Source organism: Malus sylvestris, chromosome 5 (genome assembly GCF_916048215.2).
Source record: "Malus sylvestris chromosome 5, drMalSylv7.2, whole genome shotgun sequence".
In the NCBI taxonomy this organism is placed as follows: Eukaryota; Viridiplantae; Streptophyta; class Magnoliopsida; order Rosales; family Rosaceae; genus Malus; species Malus sylvestris.
Window position 1 is genome coordinate 15,490,448 of NC_062264.1, and position 21,510 is coordinate 15,511,957.

At 35.2% G+C, this 21,510-nt stretch overlaps 1 long non-coding RNA gene across 3 annotated transcripts; it reads right to left on the reverse strand.

The window, feature by feature from the left end:
* Window positions 1-13,114: 13,114 nt before the first annotated feature.
* LOC126623624 (uncharacterized) lies at window positions 13,115-15,243 on the reverse strand. 3 transcript variants are annotated; one of them, XR_007623819.1, is made up of 4 exons: window positions 14,378-15,243; window positions 13,893-14,038; window positions 13,742-13,789; window positions 13,115-13,644 (listed from the first exon to the last, which is right to left on the reverse strand). It is a non-coding gene; the product is annotated as an uncharacterized LOC126623624 (long non-coding RNA). The 3 variants fall into 3 exon arrangements; XR_007623817.1 differs by having other exon boundaries at window positions 13,742-14,038; window positions 14,378-15,241; XR_007623818.1 differs by having other exon boundaries at window positions 13,742-13,996; window positions 14,378-15,240.
* Window positions 15,244-21,510: the final 6,267 nt, after the last annotated feature.

Here is a 21,510-nt window from a genome sequence, read left to right on the forward strand (position 1 = left end):
ATGTGAGTGGATCTTGTAAGTCTTATATGTATATTCTCATCTCTACCTAGCACGAGACCTTTTGGGAGCTCACTGACTTCGGGTTCCGTAGGAATTCCGAAGTTAAGTAAGTTCGCACGAGAGCAATCCCATGATGGGTGACCCACTGAGAAGTTCTCGTGTGAGTTCCCATAAGCAAAACCGTGAGGGCGTGGTTAGGGCCTAAAGCGGACAATATCGTGCTACGACGGAGTCGAGCCAGGATGTGGTGGGGGCCCGGACCAGGATGTGACATATATGACACTTTGATTTTTTTTTTTTTTAATTTTGTTATCCACCTGATATGTCAAGTTTAAACTGTTATTTATTTTTCATAATTTTAATAAGTATTTAAAAAATAATTAAAATTATGAAAAACATTTACTAATCACCAAAAATAGATTTGAAGTTGCTGTCAAATTTGGTAGCAACCACCTTTACTGTTAATCCATATCATACCACATAGAAATTGACATTTCGGTTGGAATCACTAATGCTGTCTTTTTTTACTGTTATTGCTGATGTAGACTTTTTTACTTCTAATATTAGAGAATTGTTATTAGCATTCCAAATATCTCATTCTACACTCCTCACAAGTGTATTTTTCTTTCTAATGATAGAAAGTATGAAATGTAAAATGAGATTTTTGGAGTGCCAATAACAATTCCATAATATTATTGTAAAAATAAAGATTAAGTATGAATAACTACCCAACCATCTAAGGTGATTCCAAATTAAACCCAACCTTTTAAAACGTTCCAAATAACTACTTAACGTCTAGAAAAACAAACACTCGTTTGGTCACCAAGGTTAAGTGATGATGTTATTACCGTTAATTGATAATGTCCTTAATGTTAAGTGATGTTGTGAACAAATATTGAAGTAGATTTTCCCTAACACATCATTTTTGGAGTTTTAAATCCCAAAATGTGTCCTTCTTAGCCAGAATAAACATTAAGTTTGTCTACTTAAAAGGGATCAGTTTAGGGATCAAAGATTTTATAGATGATATGAGAGTGAAACTCGCTTCAGTACTTGTCCATGTTATAACTTAATGTTGGTGGTCTAATGAATGTCTAATTTTCAACACTTTAGTAATTATTTGAAATGTTTTAAAAGGTTGAAACCAATTTGGAATTACCTCTTAAGATTAATTAACCCTAAAAATAAAAAACTTAGGGAAGTGGGTTAGGCCTTTTCTCTTCAACACACTATTCCCGAGTTCAAGCTATTCATTTTCTTAGTGTATAACACTTCAAAAAATTAAAATAAAAACCATAGAAATCGGCTTCCACTTGTGCATTGCACAATTGCATAATGGTTGATAAAAGCAGAAGCTTTTTGGGTTCTTTTTTACTTTTTTTTTCTTGAAAAGAACGTCTCGTAATGTATTGGAGAGTATAATTTAGAGTAAATTATAGTAACGATCCTTAACTTTAATTCAATTGGAGCAATAGTCCCTCAATTAAAAATTCATTATCATTGGTCCCTCAACTCATCAAAACGTGCAGCTATGATCCCTCAACTAAAAATCTATTACCATTGGTCCCTCAACTTTAATCCAACTAGAGAAATGGTCCCTCAACTTTAACTCAATTGAAACAATGATCCCTGAAACTTTAACACAATTGTAGCAATGGTCTTTCCAACGTCACTCATTTTGACAAAATTTTGACGAAGTTGATGAAAATGGCCACAGCTACAAGTTTTGATTAGTTGAGGGACCCCGATTGTAGCAATGGTCTTTCCAATATAACTTATTTTGACAAAATTCTGACAAAGTTGACGAAATGGACCATAACTACACATTTTGATGAGTTGAGGGACCATTGCTCCAATTTGATTAAAGTTGAGAGACCATTGCTACAATTTACTCTATAATTTATGCCTAAAATTTTCAATTCTACAAATTATGGGTTTTGTTTAAAATCTCATTAATATAAACAACTATAATTTTTAATTTTTAATTTAAAAAATATAATAACTTACATATAAATACATTATTACATTAATGTCAGGGAATTCAATAAAAAAACTTACAACCAACAAGATTTTTGTCAAAGAACATTGATATCTAGGAACCTTATCTAAAGTCTCTCATAAAACCTAGTCCATGATTATTATTTTTTATTTGTTATTAGTACATATAAAAAAAAGTGACAAGAGACCTCTACCACATTAAAAAAGATGAATACCTCTAAATTTATAGTATTTAATTTATAATAGTATTTTTTCTTTGTCAAACGATAGATTTTATTAGATTAAATATTATATTAGCCACCGATGAGATTCGAACTCATAATTTATAATAGTACTTTACATGTGTGATTTGTGAGTAGTATGTATTTAGAGTTTATCAATTTAAGCAATTAGACGCTGAGTATTTTCTTAGAAAAGTTGAGAAATGCTAAGGAGACTCTTTTAAAAGTGAGACTCTCCGCCACCTTATATTTTTGGCACAGTTTCCGTGCTAAAATATAAAACATTATGCCAAAAATATGAGATGTCAGAGAGTTTATGAAAAGTTTCATTTGAGAGAGTTTCCTAAGCATTTCTCTAGTAAGTTTGTTAGGAATCCAAAACGTGTAAAGTCATTCGGAAGACTTGATACATGCCTTAACGTGGCTTCTCAATGTATATGTATGTGTATAATCCCAGTAAGTGAAACCCTCAGGAAATAATAATTTGGATTAATATTCTGATTAGACTTGTCAATTTTTTACAAAATTTGTTAACTCGACTTGAAATGACACGAAATTAACAGGTTTTAAGTTGATAAGATAACGAATCGGATCGTTATCGAGTAACCAATAAACACCTGTAAAGATAACGGATCAGTCCAGGTATGCACGCGGGTAATCCGAAACATGAAAAGAAAAATATTAATTTTATAATTTTATACCACTAAAAAAATACTATAATTAAGAGCACTAGGATTAATCTCACTTTTGTGAGGTTAAATCCCTACCACTGAATTATGAATTCCAATTACAACAGCAATCAGTAGTATAGACACAAAACTTAATTCTCAATCGCAATTTCACAAAACGTAATATATTTTTTAAGTGATAAGTACTATTATTTATTCCTTTTTCATAATTATTTTTGGTAAACTTCTCATAATTTGAATGGTTTATAGTGTTTGGTTTTTCTATACTTGGTTTATGCGGAAGAGACTTCTAATGTGGAAAACATTACTGAAAACGTTATCAATATAATTCTTGAAGACAATAGAACAAGCCAAAGTTCCTATACCATTTCTCCATGATGAATGATGAAAATTGAAGGATTTTGTAAAAAGAACAACATGCAAGCTTTGAGTTTTTTTTTTTTGGTTTAAGGCAAGCTTTGAGTTTCATTGGCAAGGTTTTAATTTTTTGAAAAATGTTCATAACCTTGAAAAGAAAAACCCCTTCATTTTGCATATCCTTGCACATTTGATATTTTGTAGTAGTGTAGTGATACTTTTTTATTAGGCACTTATGTTGGAGTATGTAGTACTTAACGACAAATGTGTTTTTATGTTTTGAAGAAATATTTATATGGCAATGTGTTGTGTGCAAATTAATTTTTTTTTAACGGGTTAAACGGGTCAGGTTATTTTACCTGTTAATTTTAACGGGTAAAGTAACCCGACCTGTTAAGAACCCATTAAGATAATGGCTGTGACACGATACGACATATTAAGATAACATATGTTACACAAAAACAAAATGAACACAACAAACACAACCTGTTTACCAGACCTAATCCTAATTAAGCCAAACAAATATCTTGATATATATCCTGATTAAGCCAAACATATTAGCCAAATGTCATCCTTATCAATTTGAGTATATGACTGTATGTGACAGGATAATCTGTGAATGTGATCAAATCAGATGGTCAATGATGGAAATAGGTTAGTTCACAAGATCAGTCAATGTCGCTTAGACTATCGATCACAATATGGTGTGAAGGACATGAATTTAAGAGGGAGAATGGAATTGAATGAATATGTCTTGACCCTAAAAACTACCAAGCCTACGTGGTGCGTAGGCCGAATAACTAATGAGCTAACTACGTCATTCAATTGATGCAAGGCGTGCCAACACGTTGGCCGAGCTCGGCCGAGGAGTAAAATATGTTGATGTTGCGTTGAGCGCACGGCTGACTTCTCGATCTTACAACTACGGCCGAGAAAGGAACACGTCTCGGCTTTTGGGTTCTAGAGCCTGAAGACAAGGCTGCTAGTTCTACGAAGTTCACAAATCGTCTACGTCGGATTCAATCACGATGATTATGTTTGTAAGAATATAAGCACGCCGAATTAACACGAGACTATATGGACACAAGTATTCAAAGCAGATGAACATTTTAATCGTAAATCTGGTTCGGCCGTCAGAATGTCGAACTCTAAATCTAACTTATGAGTATCCAATCATAAAACAACTCGACCTTCAATGTGCCGAGCCCTAGTAAACTGTAACACCTCACCTCGCCAAAAAGGCTAATGAGATTACCTCTGCCAATAAAGACCCGAAAGTTTTTCTCGACCGAGACTTGGATAGATAACTAGTCGGCCTTGACACAGTATTGTTTATCCAAACTGAAGGTGTTTCGCGATAGGCTGATTCTACGGCGACAATGCTAGTTATCCAAACTGAAGATGTTCGCCAGTTGCCTTCACCGTGATATTTATCCAAACTGAAGATGTGTTGGCGGAAAAAGAAAATAAAAATCTCAAAGTTGTTAAGAGGTTTCGCGAAGAGCGAGAGTTTGCGCAAGGCAGTTTGTGTGTTGAATATTGTGAAAATCATGTTAATCATAATCATATTCCAACAGATATGGGTCCAATGCAGTCTAGAAAATAGAATATGTACGTAGTATAGCATCTTCTTTTTTAGTCGTCTACAATATTATGGCATCTTTGAACGTGTAATGGAATAATAGTAGCGAGTAATGCAAATTGTAAAGAATGGAAATGTTGACCATGGTCTTTGAAATTATTATATTATGGGGCTAACTACAATTTATACTCTCAAATATTTTTAGTGTGTTCAGAATATAAGTACACTACATATCATAATACAAGTGAATAGACACTAAAAAATATCTCTTCTCTTATATATGACACCTAGTGTACCGTCTTAGATTCTGCGTACATGAAAAAATTCTCTCACCTTTGAGGTGATTTTATCGAGGTTCTAGTTTTCTCATACTACTTTCTGAGGTTTTGAAATTATATTAGTGTACACTTTTTGTTCTTTTCAAATTAAAAATCTTCCATTAAATTGATAATTTTTTTTTGTCTATGTGGTGCAAATGTAGCTTACGCGTTTTCCCATACAAGGATCTAGGCTCACTATGCCATAAGTTTTATGAAGCATATCAAACAATCCATCCGACCAAAAACATAAATTGATACAATTTTAATACCTTTGTAAAATGGAAAAATTTATACTTTATATTAGTAAAGTATACAACTTTGTTCTTAATTATTCTCATTTGTGTGATATACATTTTAATACATAAGTGATTGTGTAAATCCTAAGTAGAGATAAATTAGAACTCATACCGGACTAGAAAATCTTTCCTATTAAACTTTTATTACTTGGAGAGCAAGTTTCTCTCGTCCTTATTACTATAAATAAAGGTACAGAGTATGGGGATAACATATAGAATTCCTCAAGCCTATTTTCCATCTATCTTTCTCTCCATGACGTGCGCTCTCTCTAAACTCCTCTCTCAATTCTTTAAAATAGTTCATAACATGTTATCAGCACGCTTTTGACGCTACGCTAAAGAGAATTCATCCATCTTTAATCAAGGAGTATTATGTTTCAATTATTCTTAATTGATTAATTTTGAGTCTATTGAATTCATATACTTTTTTTAATTCAATTTATTATTCTCGTGCTGAACATGATTGATAACACAATATTTATACATTTATATTGCCCATATTTCCTAAGTTTTATGCTATGTTTTCTTATGAAATTGGTTGTTTAATGTGTTTAGTGCATATTGTATAGATAATGGACCGCAGAGAAGACTTTGGAGTCTTTTGGTGATTTCAAGACTAAAAAGGATCAAAACTGAGAAGAATTGAAGTTAAGAAGTGGAGTCCAGTTTGAATGAGGAAACATGTTGGGATTCTTGTTTGGGCTGGGATTCAACAATTGCAGCAAAGCAAAGCCTAACCTAAACCTAACTATATATTCCTTGGATGATTGTAAAAAGAAGAAAAAATGAGCAGCAACTTGGAAAGAAAAAGAGGAGTCACACTTCATCATATGGTTTTAGCGAATTGACCTAAGGAAGATGACAACGCCAAGGGGTCCTCCAAGGGTTCTCCTTTACATATTTTCAGACTTTGTTTCATGATTATGTTTTGTTATAATTTGATGGTCGTGATGAACTAACTCCTTTATTAGGGATCCGATGTAGCCTTTATGATAATTCTATGTCTTAATTAACTTTACTCTTTTATCAATTCAAGGTTTTCTAGTTTCATTCATTATGCTTAAATCATTCTTTATGTTCATGTTATTGATTAGCTACCTTTAATATGAATTTTTAGATGTATGAGACAAGGTTATAGTAGACGCCATATGCTTAGCCTTGAGATAGCTCTCTTGAATGAATGAATTGATGTTGATGCAAACGCCATGCTAAGACACTTTTTGGTTTTCTTTGTTCTTCTTGCACTTAATGGATTTTTGATTATTGACTTAGACTAGATGCCATGGTTATGTTGATGATTAAGAATACTTGGTTACACCTGGATGCCTAACAGATAATCATAATAAAGAGAGAACGAACCCTAGAACCTGAATTGAATTGTTCTTACTAAGTTATCTAATGACATAGAATTGGATTGATATGGTGAAGTCGGATACCTAGTGTTTCAACCATTGTTTTCAAAAATTATTTACATAAATTCTCTTTAATTTACTGCACTTAAGATTACTTGTTCAACTTCTCTTTGGTTAATTATTTGAATTTCGTAGTTTAGTTGTTTTCGTTATTTTAATTCTAGTGGGTACTACAAAATTGGATTTAGTTTGGTGACTTTACAAATCCTTGTGGGTGCGACACTCGTATTTGTTTGCTATACTATCATATCGATTCGTACTTTCATACCTCACGTACTATTTTATTTCAAAATAATACCTCTATTAGATTTTCCATCTATTAATCCGTTAAATGCTGACGTGGCTGCCATATTTGTGCCACATGACTGCCAAATGTGTGCCACGTTAAAAGGTTTTTTTTTTAACAACCCAAATCTTCTAAAATAAAAAAAAATTAAAAAAAACTGAAAAACGCAGAACCCACACCCCACCTTCCCCATAACCCCTCCCCACCCATCTTCTTCCCTGCAACCCAAACACCCATTCCCACCTTAACCCCACCTCCCCCGCCAGCCCCCCAACCTCACCTCCCCTCCCATCCAAAAACCCACCCAATCTCATCCAAACAAACGCTCAAATCTCCTTCTCCCCCACATTTCTCTGATTCAGATTTGACTTTCCTCGTTTCAGATCCGCCGAGATCATCCCCTACCTCTTCATCACCGCCCATCATGCTCCTCTTCAACGACGACACGATCCGACGAGATCGACTCCAAGGGGAAGGTCCACGATCTCCTGCAGCCCCACAATCCGACGACTCACCTTTCTCCTCGCTTGCCTCACCGCGGGTATCGAGTCCAGCTTCAGCAGCAACTGCATCAGGGATTTGGTGGTCGGTGTCCATTTGGAGGCGGGAATCGGGGCCGAACACCTAATACTTTTCGAGGAAGCCATAGTTGAAGGATCTGGGGAGGTCTGCTAGGCAAACTTTGAGGGAATTTTGGGGAGAAAGATGGGCGTTTTGGGAAATGAAAGATGAGCAAGAAGGATGAGAGGAAGAAGGAGAAGGATTGGAGAGGAAGAAGAGAGAACGAGAGAGAGAGCGCAGAGGAGAGTGGGAAAGAGCAACAGGGAATATGAGTGAGTTTTTTTTTCTTTTTTTTTAATTGGATAAATTATTATAATATTTTAAAAGAATAAAAAATTATTATTTTTTGCCACGTGGCACAAATGTGGCAGTCACGTCAGCATTTAACGGATCAATGGATGGAAAATCTAACGGATGTATTATTTTGAAATAAAATAGTACGTGAGGTATGAAAGTGAAATGTTTTAAAGATGTTGTTTGGGGTTGTAATAGACCTCAAACCTGAGGGGTTACTATGTAATTTACCCTAACAAAAAAAGTACAATAAGTAAATTAAAGCAATAGGTGGTAATTTCAACCATAGTGAATAAATTGCATTTAAGTAAATAAAGTTTGTGACAAGGGCTTTAATTCAGTATCATTCTCATAAATAAAAACTTAAAGCAGTAGACGGTAAAACCGTCCATGATAAATAAATTGCTTTAAAGTAAATAGAACTTGTGAAAATATTTTAAGCTAACATCATTCACATAAATAAAAAGTATCAGAACCTTTTATTTTGCCACTTCCTTTTGTCCCTTTTATTTGTTAATTAATTTTTTTTTCTATTGGCACCAAACTTCAAAACCTTTTCTCACTGCACAATTCCTTTGCTTTTTACTTTTTTTCAAGCTCATCAGTTCTCTTTCCTTATCACCTGAGGATGCACCATCTCCTTTTTTTTTATTTTATTATTATTGTCCTTATGGTGCCACGCATGTTCCATAAATTTTTAGTGCATGTCAGCATCATACTTTTGTCTGAACCTTTTTCAAAACATCCATCTTTTACTATTGACTGAAGTCCTCTGGTTCTGGCTCTGCCTCATGACTTGGCCGTTCTCGTAGCAGCTCCATGATATCGTCTTCATGGATCAGCAACTTCTGCAAAACATAGAGAAACAAAAACTAAAGCCAAGAAAGATCAAAGAAAAGTTTTATACCATCCTCCCTGCTCTTAGCAGAAAGAGAAGTTGCAACCCACCACCCCCAGCACTAGATCACATGAAGCTTTTTGCTGCCACCATGTCTGAAGAGGATCGCAACAGGAAGCAGCTCTAGTCCATCAGTGCCTCATTGGATTGCAGGAGCTCGATGTCAAGCTTGCCAATGTAGACGAAGCCGCAGTCCCTTCTTATCAGGGCTGGTCTAGAGATTTTTAAGGACCAGAATGATGCTAAAAAATGTGCCCCACTTTATGTAAGAAAATTATTTGTTTTGACACATAAGACATCGATAAAATTATACTTGGAAAATCACTTCAAACTTAATAATTTAGAAATACAGAAAAATTAATTTATTATCGTGAGAAGGAAACAAAAATAACTTTAGGTTTATAAGTAGATAGATATGAGTTTTGTTTTCCATCAGAACTTTTAAAGTGTTTTTGTATAAATCATGAGGTGTTTTTTCTTATTTATTAACCTTGTCAATACGCAATTAAAAAAATAAGGCCTAATCGATAAATGGTCCCCATGGTCATAAGGTATTCGGAAGATAGCCCATGTGGTAAAAAAATTTGGATTTAAACCCCTGTAGTCTAAGTTTGTTAGGATTTATGCTTGAAATTAGAACTTCTGTCATTCCTCCTTTAGTAGCTTGCAGGTGGATCTCACGGGTAAGACTAAGATGGTCATTTCATCCCTTCCATTTATCTCCTTTCAGAACGATGATGATGGCCACAACCGCACCGCCAAACTTGTTGTCTATGTCTTATCTTCCTCGCCACAAAAACAAATCAAAATCTTTCAGACCCTCAAATGGTTACATCTTCCTCAAACCCTCTTCAAAAACCCCTATGTTATCTCCAAATTCGGGTGTTTCTCGTGCCCGATTTCGCGTCTCCGACTTTCTCGCCACACCCACCATCACCAAAGTTGCAGACAAGAACACCAAGATTAACAAGTACTAAAAATGGGTAATCTGAAATCCGCAATGGAAATGGTGTCGGGGGCTCAAAAATTCGAGCTTGACCTTGATAGAATCATATTTATGCGACTTAGTTAGCTTGTTTTCTTGCATTTTCATAGCGAGTTTGTGTTTATTATAGTGTGTTAAGCTATTTTCATGTGTTTGTAGGTCCTAATGGCAAAGTTGGCAAGAAAGTGCATTTTGAAGCATTTTAAAGCACTTTTGGGCTGAATTGGATTGCATGCATATAGAGCACAAGGAATGGACGTTTTTGAAGATCAAGTGAAGCTAGGAATGTGCTACAAATCTGGAGAAATTATTTCAAGACTTGGAAGATAAGGAATCAGCAAGAAAGAAGGAACATTATCCAAACCTTATCCAAACTGCCTTATCTTATCCAAACTGTAACTAACCTTATCTCATCCTATCCTAATCTTTTCCTAACTTAATTCCTGCTACAAGGGGGAGTTAATTTCTGATTTAAATCATCTAGAAACCTTTCTAGAAGGCCTTATCTGTTCCTACATTGGTGCTGCATGTTTTTAGGCCTTGTTCTTCTAGAAATCAGCCACATAACATTGTTTCTAGAATTCCCTACAAAAGTGGCGCCCCAAACCCTTCTAGAAACCCTAAAATCTGTACAAACCCTAGTTCTTTTCCCCCTTGGATTGAGGCCTAAGCCTTTGTCGAAAATCCTAAGCCTTTTCCCATCAGAATTTGTCAAAACCCTAGGCTATAAATATGTGTTTTCAGCCATAATTTTGCACCCCCACCACCCCCCATATAGTTCTACACCCCTTTCAGCCGTAAAAACACCACCCACCACACCATAATTCGTTCTACACCACCATCCATTCAGAAATCCATATTTTACCGCATAAGAAAGAGGACAAGACCTGGTCGTGGCTTCCATTGGAGAATGAGGAGTGTGCCGCAAGCCTACATGCATCCTTTGGAGTTTCTAGAGTTCTTTCTTCCCTTGTTTTGTTTCCATGTTTATTTCAGATTGCTTTTCAATTGTTATGAACATGAAGAACTAAATTCTTTTTAGTTAGAGGTGAATTCGAAGCCATGATTATATGTTTTTTATAAATTGATTACCTTCAATTTTTGTTTCGTAAAACATGAATGTGGTTTACTTATCTGATTGATTGAAAACTTATTTGTGTATGTTGATTGAGGGTGCACACTTAATTTGCATGCATGAATCTGATGCTAAAATATAAGGGAGTTTCACCTAATCGTTATGAACTTATATTTACAAGTAGTGAAGGTTGCTAGTCACAATCGTGTTAGGTAAATCCATGGCAGGAGTATCATGCTGTTCATAGTTACGAATGTCATGTCAATGTTTATGATTTTCATATAACTTAATGATCTTTGATTGTATATTTATCATGCTGTTCATATAGGGAACTTGAGAAGAATAATTTGATTGCCAATGCATATTCCATCCAATTCAATGAACTTAGGAACATCTGAAAGTTAATTTGTGCTTTTCACGATTAATTTGGGGCATTGTCGTTTATAGTTTAAAGAAACAATACTGGAAATCAATTTATGTTGCATATGTTTCATGTGTGGAGCTATGTGCTCGAATGATGTCGCTGCAAGACGGAAAAATGGTTCACTCAATTATCTGTGACAATGGTATGGAAGCTGATGGGCAACTGGGTGCCAAACTTGTGTTTATGTATGTAAGGGATGAAATGGAAATGATGAAATGATCATCTTAGTCTTACCCGTGAAACCCACCTGCAAACTACTAACTGAGGAATGACATAATTTCGAGCATAAATCCTAACAAACTTAGACCACAAGGGTTTAAATCCGATTTTTTTTTACCATAGGGGCTATCTTTCGAATACCTTATGATCACATGGACCATTTATCTGATTAGGCCAAAAAAATAATGATGTTTTGAATATTTAATTGATATGTATAAGTAATAAATGGGTATTAAATTAAACTTTTTGATGACACGTCATATAATTTGCAAATTTGGTCAACACATTACTTTTTGTTGAAGATTAGACTTGAATTGGAACAAATGTCTAAAAATAACAACCTACATAGCTACTAGCTACTAATTAAAAATAAATTAACAACCAAACAAAAATTCATAAAAATCGAAAAAAATAAACATGCATTTAGCATTTCGAACTTATGACCCCTAGTTAATTTTAAACAACAAAAACCATTAATTAAACTTCTTGATTATTTAGCCAAATTTTATATATTTATAATCTTATGAAAAGAAATTTGTAAAAATTGAAAGGTAAATAACCACACATGGTATTTTGAACCCAAGACATCCTCATTAATTTCAAATAACAAAACCACCAATTCTAGTTAAATTTCTTTATAATTGAACCAAGTTTTATAAATTTATACTCTTATGAAAACATATATAAATATATCACCCTAATAATTTTAGTGCTCCCAATTATTTTGGACCCCGAACGATCACCCTACCATCACTGGGCTTGGACGGGGCCCGCTCCTTATGAGGAGGTAGTCTGGGCTTGGACGGGGCCTGCTCCTTATGAGGAGGTAGTCGTGGCTGAGAGCGAAGATGAACCCAACCACGAAGGTGTGGCCGAAGACAGTGTTGACGGTGGGCATCGTGAGGGAGATGAGATCGGCAGTGGGCCTTCTGTCAACTCCAGCAGATCTGAGGGAAGGCCATTATTTCTTGTTTCTTTCCACTGGCACGAAAGCAACTCGTGTTGATAATGTATTGTAAAATCGACGGTGTTTGTGCTGATAACATTTCTTCCCACTTGTAGCTTAGTGGATTAGTGGCCAGCGCGAACATCCACCATTTTACAACAATTTGTAAACGTGGTCTGCTTTTGATATGGAGATTTAGAAATAGTTGGCATGCATATATTACAAAATAGTTACGTGTGCTTGTTGAATTTATTTGATTTTTTATTTACACTTTTTTCGTGTCTCGGATGTTTTATGTATGGCATTTTCAGATAAATACTGTATACAGTGGTGATTAAGAATCTGTGTATGGTCATCTCCCCAAAAGCATAACTTACGTAATTTTAACATCTCTAATTTTTTAAAATAAAAAATAAATAAAAAAGATAAAAAAGAAGATCTTCCATTTCTGTTTAATTTTTTAAAATGAAGATGATCATCGGGAGAAGATCTTCCATTTCTGTTTAAGTTTTCCTTCAAATACTTTTTCCCTATCCTCCTACACAACAACATTAGTAAACTCAATTATTTAATGATTACAGTAATGTAAAACAAGATAATTACATAAGAATAGAACCTCCAACAGTATGCAATTGAAATATATAAGTTTTTCCACTATAAGAACATCACCGTACCTTGCTACTTACAACGACAAATGTGGATAAGTAAGACAAAAGTTGATACTTCTTTGTAGTAAATTGCTACTTACAACGACAAAAGTTGATAATTATCCTAAATATAAATAATGTCATTTTGGCCTACAAGAGAGATCGCAGACCAAGTCACATTTTCACCAAGGATGGGAAGTTCAACAGTTGGAGGGCAAACATATTTCACAGTGGTCAGAGAAAGTAAACTTTAAAAAGAACAAGAAATGTGCAAGGTTTTGAGAGGATAGATGTACATAAGTCTCACCTGGCTTGCAACAAGGAGAACTGCATTGGCATTTTCTTTCTAGGAAAACACTGATCAACTATCACCAGAGAACTGAAACGCCCTTTATTGCAAGAGCATTAAAGGCTAACAAGCTGATGTGCAGAATCTGCAAGTAGATGCCAATTCATTCAACCCATCAAGTTATTAAGACGCTATCCAGAGACTACTAAATTCAAATTCATCAAATGAATTTTGCTTCTCACCCATAATATAAGTCTGGCTCTTCTTAAGACGAAGAATGTCCATCAAATCTACTCAGTTTGAATACACCATGGGATTTAAGATATTGGATACGAAGGCAATCAAAAGATCACATAATAACTTTTGGATTATTATTTTTGCGAAGAGACAAACCTTTTGTTTATGTAACAAAAATTACATAAATGGGGGTAAGGCTAGCCGACATTCACCTCTCCCAGACCCTGCGTCAAGCAGGAGCCTTGTGCACTGTGTACGACCTTTTTAACAAAAATTACACATCATTGGACAAGGAGTGCACCCTAAGAACATATAAAATACATCATTACTTTTATATCAATTCTACTATCTGTCTTTGAGTTCATGTTTGAGAAATCATCTGACTTGCCTATAAAAATTCATTACCAAGTTTAGCTACTTGCAGAGTATGTGAAGTGGGGTCACTTACAAACTGTATAAAAAAACTCAACTCCCCAACAAGTAAATATAAAGTCCTAGAACTGGAAGCATGCTAATTGTTAATCTAAAAGTGACTTAATTGAAATAAACTAAAGGAGCATAAATTCCCATTTCTACTATGGTATTAAAGCATTAATCTCGTGATAACAGAAAAACACAACGAAATAGGGCGAATTTCATACCTTCCCATTCCAACAACCACAAGGAAAACTGGAGGCTTAACCATTAACAGCAATGACAGGGACCTGCTAACTTGTATCCATAGCACCTGAACAACCAACACATGTTACAAGTATACAATCGTACTTTAAAAATGACAGGGACCTCCTCTTCCTCTTCTCCCACTGCTCTTTCTCTCCCTCCTCCCTCCATATCGCCGACTCCCAATTCGAAGGTTACGGCGACGAAATAAATGAGGACAATGACGACTACTCCTCACTCCCTCTTCCGACTCGCACCCGCCCTTTCCTCACCTCCGCATCCCAACCCGACTCACCTTCCATGATCCATCCCTACCAGACCCGGATCCCAACCCGATTCCCGATTCCCGATTCGGACTCACCATGCATCCATCTTCCCAAACCTTCCTTCACCAGCTTCGAGTATTGGGATGAAGACGAGTTCGAATGCCTCCTAATCCAACCCTAGAAACTGCCCCTCCATGACCCTGCATTTATCAAAACTGCGAATACCTCCTCCAATTCCGATTCCAAACTCTCTGCCGATCCCAACCCTCCACCGCTCCGAGATCCTTTTTTGTGGAGATCGTGTGTGGAGGGTTCCTACCAAGGTTTTCTGGCGACGATGGAACTCAGGAGCCTCCACGATTTGATCTGATGAAGGTAGTGAGACAAAGGGGGTTGGAGAGAGACGGGTGAGAATGAATCTGAGGAAGGAGAGTTTGAATAGGCTGAGTGAGTGTGGGTGAGGCTGCTTTTGAAACCGAGTGGGTTGTGCGATCGATAAAAACTAATACTTAAATATGACTTTGTGTCCAGACTTCAAGGGAAGACAGAACATTGTGTCTTTAACATTAGAGATTGGCAGGGTAATCGTGGTTACACGTTCATTTAAATTAAATGGTTACGGTTATGGGTAACTGTTTAGATAAATAAACGGTTATGAGTATTAACTGCGGTTATAAATGAGTAACCGTTTACCCATTTATTTTATATATGTAAAATTAACTCAAAATATGTTCTCTATTGGACAAAACTTAGATCAATGCTATTGATTATAATGTGATTTATATAGCAGTGTTTTAAATTAAGACCAAATGATTTAAATAATACTAAATCAAGGGGCACAAAATACTTTTCGTGTGTTTGTAACTTAAGAAAAAAAAATATGATTACTGATATTTATACTAGAATAAAGGCACAAATCCATAATTGTGCCAACATATCTTTTGCTATAAAGTGATTTATTATTATTAATATTTATTAGACACAATTTCTAGCTTAGTGTGATAAAAAAAAATTATAATTATTAACTCATTTGTCTATCTGAAGACCCATTACACTTTTGCACGAAGACCGATGACCTTAAGAACATAATTGTTGGTTATGTGTCACTGCATGAAGGACTTTCTAATACAGTAAAAAAAAGTTGCTGACAAACAATTTTTATAGACACAAAATGTTTTTTGTACCCATCTTGAGTAAAAAAGTTGTCATCTGACCCTACTCGGCACGGTTTCCGTGCCCATAACTGTTTTGTGTCTTCTTTTTTTTACATTGGGCACTATAGTTGGTGCCCTCTATGGAATGGGAATTGTTTCAGCCTTTGAGTGGTCAAACAAACACAAAATTCTTAATTGTGTCCTTAGCATGGAAGAAAATATCGATAATATCGGCGATATATCGCCGATATTATCCGGTTGTTCCCCAAACCGATATTTTAAGTGGTATCCAAGGGGGTTTCGTCAAAATTTCACGATAATATCGATAATAGCGATAATATCGTGAAATTTCGGAACTGTGCAAGTCGGAGACGAACGCCGGAGCTTCTATAGCTCCGGCCGACTGTAAAAGACCTCCTCCATCAGAACCTTGAAGGGGAACTGTGGATCGGCGGCGACTCGGGATCTCCACCCATTAAGAAACATACCCAGAACTCCAAATCCCGAAACCGACGACGACGAGAGACATTGAAATGGTGGTGGTGCGGAGCACCCGAGCCGATGAGAACACCGGATCTCAACGCACCCTCTCGAAATACCGCAGCAAAACGCGGTTTGAAAGCAGCTGCATGCCGGATCTGAAAGATGAAGGAGGATGATCGCTGCTGGGGGTGGGTAGGAGGACATGGCCAGATCGGGAAAGGACGCAGGGGGAAAAGAAAAAACACAGGAGAAAGCAAAAAGAAAAACAGAAGAAGAAGAGAAAGAAGAAAAGACAGAGGAACAGACCGAGAAGGGAAAAACAAGAGAAAAACAGGAGGAGGAAGGGGGAAAAGGCGACCGACTCCAGCCGAAGCCAGAGTCGACGCCGGAGAAAATGGGTACAAAGAAACCCTCACCAACACGGGAGGGAAGATACTCTCACAGAAGGAGAGAAAAAGGAACATATGATTTTGTTTGGCTGAGAAAGAGAGTGATGTGGGCAAGAGAGAGAGACACACACACACGGGTAGATGATAGAAATTTGTGTGGTGTGGGTGCGTTTAGGGAAGAGAGAAAGATGAGTGTGGATGTCGACATAAGTCTTTGAAAAGTAATAAAATACTAATATAATTGTGTTTTTTTTTTTTTGGAAACTAATATAATTTTGTCTTTAAAACACCAAGGGGATTCGAACCCTTCCCCTTTTACTCCTTCAACACCTTGACCACTATATCACTTATATTTTTGTGAAAATATGCTAAAATACACCTACTCTACACATAAAGATGTTTTGAACCTCATAAGAACTCTATGTGGTACTAAGTCACTCATGTATCTTACCATGCAATGTATAAAGTGTAAAATATTGTACTAATTCATTATATATAAATGATTATGGTGTGTTTAGACTTCTTTTATTAATTACTACATATTTTCTACACTCACAATGTTTGTTAGCTCGCTATATAATCAACTTGATAATGTTAAATCCATCATGCAATGCATTTCCTTCCAATTTTTTGTGATAAACTAATAGATAATTGACTAAATAAACATCCTGCAAAGTTTCAATAAAAATTTCCAAGTTTTTCTTACAATTTCCGTGGTTTCCATGTAATTTTTATCGATATCGATATTATCCCGATATTTCCATAGATATTTCCGTGTTTTCGGACTACCGATATTTTCGATATTACCGATATTTTCTTCCTTGGTCCTTAGTTTTGTACCTAAAGCTCATTTTTCTTGTAGTGCACTCTCTTCTTCTCTCCTTCAATTTTAAAAACAAAAATAATACAAATTCACACTCTGTGTGCGTGGGCATATACTAATTTTTAATTATATGACAATATTTAATTAGATTTGTAGGACTCAGTTATGTGTCACATGAGTACATAACAGAATTTTGACAAAATTGTGATGAGAGAACCACATTGATTTGCGACACTCATTTTTAGGGACTACATTGATCGATTTTCAATTTCAATTTACTATCTTGATAGGGTAGGTTTGAGATAAAAACCTACTTAAAGTGAAGGATACTTCATGATTTTCACTTGCACCTAAGAAGTGAAAAGTGTGGAGTGAGTAGAAACTGTAAGAAGTATGTTAGAGTGTTGGATAGGGTAGGTTTGAGATAAAAACCTACTTAAAGTGAAGGATACTTCATGATTTTTCACTTGCACCTAAGAAGTGAAAAGTGTGGAGTGAGTAGAAACTGTAAGAAGTATGTTAGAGTGTTGGGAGTCAGGATATTATGGGCAAGTATGTAGGGGCGTATTAACATGAATTTTAATTGAAAAATAATTGTATGATGTATTAAGTATGTGAGGGGTAATCAATAATATGTGGGATGTTAATATAATAAGCTTTATAAAATCAGTAATACTTTACTCACCAAATTTATTCATCAAATTTGTTCATTATATAATATAAAATTTTACTTGTTAGAAATAATTGAGATCTAAAGTGGGTCTACATTTGAAACAACGCAAACTGTTCTGGCATTTGGTATAATGTACACCAACTGTTATGCCACTTGGTAAATGTAGGCAAACATTATAGTTTGTCTACTGTTGATATTCATTTGCTAAGGGCTGGTTTGGTATTGTTGTGCTTTGAAAAAAAAGCTGTTGTGAGAATAAGCGGCTGTGCTGTGAGAATAAGCGGTTGTGAAAAAAAATCAGCAGAGAGTTTGGTAAACTTTTTTGTAAAAGTGCTTTTAAAAAAAAAACAGTCTGATAGTGGGTCTTTGCACTGTAGCTCCGTGTGCTTTGAAAAAAAGCCAGTTTTCCAAAGCTACAAATAGCAGCTTCAGCTTTTTCCTTTGATTTCAGCTTATTCTCACAGCAGCTTCCAAAATAAGCCTTTTTTTTTCAGTTTACCAAACACTTAAAGCCCTCACAGTTTTTTTTCATAGGTGTTTTTTTTTAAGCACCTCACTCCCAAACCACCCCTAAATAAAATTGGTTATTCTGGTGGCACTCTTACAAGTAGCTCATCTACATGGACATCAACAACACAAAATATAATGTCGTCTTCCAATCATCAGCCACAATGAACCAACAAAAACCAAAAAGCTAGTAGGTACTACGTACTGGTTTAGTATTGAAGTGCTTTTATAAAAAGTGTGTATTAAAAAAAGCTAAGCTCAAAAAGGTATTTGGTAAACACTTAAAATAGCTTATTTTCATAGTTTTGGGTGAAAAAAAGTTGAAAACGTGAAGTGTTGTAAACTGAAATAGAAAGAAAAGAAGTTACCCGAAAAATATAAAAGCCTTGAGTGGTGAATGATTCTTGGGATGAGTCGCGGACTAAGTCGCTCTCTTTAAGACGTTTCGCAACTCTGCCCAAAATGTGCAAGCAGTTCACAAACACCATGTCGTCCCTAGGATAAAACAGCCCATAACCTTCTTCTTCTGATAAAGTTCTTCCTTGCATAGTGGAAGAACCTTCGAACTCACACCCTCTCAATATATTGCTTTTAAATCAATATATGTAAAACTTTTTTTTCTTGTTTTTTTACTACTAATCCGCATGACTTACAAATATATATATATATATATATATATATATATATATATATATATATATATATATTTGTTGGTGTGTATCCTGGTATCCGTTGAGATGGCGATTTTTATAAAATTATGATTGCATGTGTGTACGTATGTATATATTATCATAATAAAAAAAATATGTTGAGATTACAAACTATAGGAATCAATGCAATTGGAAGCCAAAACGCCAGGAATAATGGCAATCAAAACGGACAAAAAATCACAACGGGACAAAACATAGTCAATTCAAACTGAAAAAGAAAACAAAACAGTTTGAAAATTAACATTGGTAATAAAGGAAAATATTAAAAGGTCGTACCCAGTGCACAAGGCTCCCGCTTTACGCAGGGTCTGGGAGAGGTAAATGTCGGCTAGCCTTACCCCCATTTATGGAGAGGCTGCTCCCAAGTCTCGAACCCGAGACCTACCGCTCATGGGCGAAGGCATTTGCCATCGCACCAAGTGCGACCTCTAATAAAGGAAAATATTATGTATATAATATTGGTAATAAAACAAAATATAAATATATTTAAATATTTAAATAAAAACATAACTGCTCCAGCAATCCCCCACTTGTTTTTATTTAAAAACTATATATCAAGCAACATATCATAAAGCTATGCATAAATAAAGGTGTTTCTCAACTTGAACTTGTACATAGTGTTAGTGATCCAGATTATACTAGAGTAACTTATAGTTTTGAACTCTATCTCTGACAATACCACCCACATAACTTTATTAAGGTGAAGTTCAAAAAGCCAGCACATTAAGGCTATGTGCTTGTATCCCAGTATAGTGAACGCTCTAGAAACTTACCCAAGATTTTATAGGAAGCGGCCTCACTTCCACATTCACATAGGTAAGACTATCAAGGATATTCCTGTAGCTAGATATCCCACTCAACATAGAGTATATACCTTACTAAGAGAACAAATCTCAACCTAAAAACGCTTCACGATGCCATGCTTTTTAGGGATGGACATGAAATAATATTCCCAATTAAAATTAGCATTACTTCACTCATATCACTTGTGACTTTTTATTACCCTTTGAACCTATTTCTTGGGATCTCCAATCTATAGGTTGGGTTGCTATCACAAATGACTCAAATTTCTACGGGCTTTAGTCCCATCCCTTTCGAGGTTTTCCAAACCTTTTCTCATGTTAGTCCTTTCGTCAAATGATTTTTCCAAACTTTTTCTCATGTTAGTCCTTTCGTCAAAGAATCAACTAAATTTTCTTCAGATCATATATGACTGGAATCGTTTTCTCCCATAAGGGGGTATCTAACAGTAGGTTTCTCAACCATCCTGCTTCTTCTCCCATAAAGGGGTATCTGACAATAGTTTCATAAATTTTAGAAGAATTAATACCCCCACTATTTCGAAGATTAAAAGGAAATTTATTTTCATAATAATCAGAATCAAGATTTTTACACACAAATATTTGATCAATACAGATCACATACTAAAAATCATAGATTTGATTTTATATACATGCATAAAGAATTAAATCACCGCATATCATTTAGGTAGTTTCTGTAACTTATGTAGTACCTATTTACAAAAAATTACGAACCACTGGCCTATATACATGCAAAATATATTAGGGGTTTTGTTTCATTTACATTGATAAAGATGACAAAAGTTGTTCAACATCATTTTGTGATTTAAATCAGAACCAACCAGAAATTAGAGTTGGAACCAAGAGAATACCATTTCAAAATAAAAAGAAGGAATAAAAACTTGTACAAAAAAATAAATAAATAAAGAGGAGAGAGGAGAGAAAATAAAAATTTGATGTTTATAACTTATTTCTTAACCATCCAAAAGTCATAGCTGACCTGAGCAGCACATCAAGTGACTCAATTATGATATTTTATCAACATTCAATTTAAACATTCCATCGGTAGCATATCCCTTTCCCACAAAAACCCTATTTTTAGTAAGAGTATACGTATATGCTCCAATAGTTTGAGTAAATCTAGCCTTGTTGAGAAGAAAGCCCGAGACCAAATTCTTCCTCATCGCTGAAGTGTGCATCACATCTTTCAGTATCATGGTTTTTCCAGAGGTGAATCTCAACTCCACCTCTCCATTACCAGCAACATTAGTTGAGTGCGAATCACCCAACAACATCTTCCTTCCCTCAG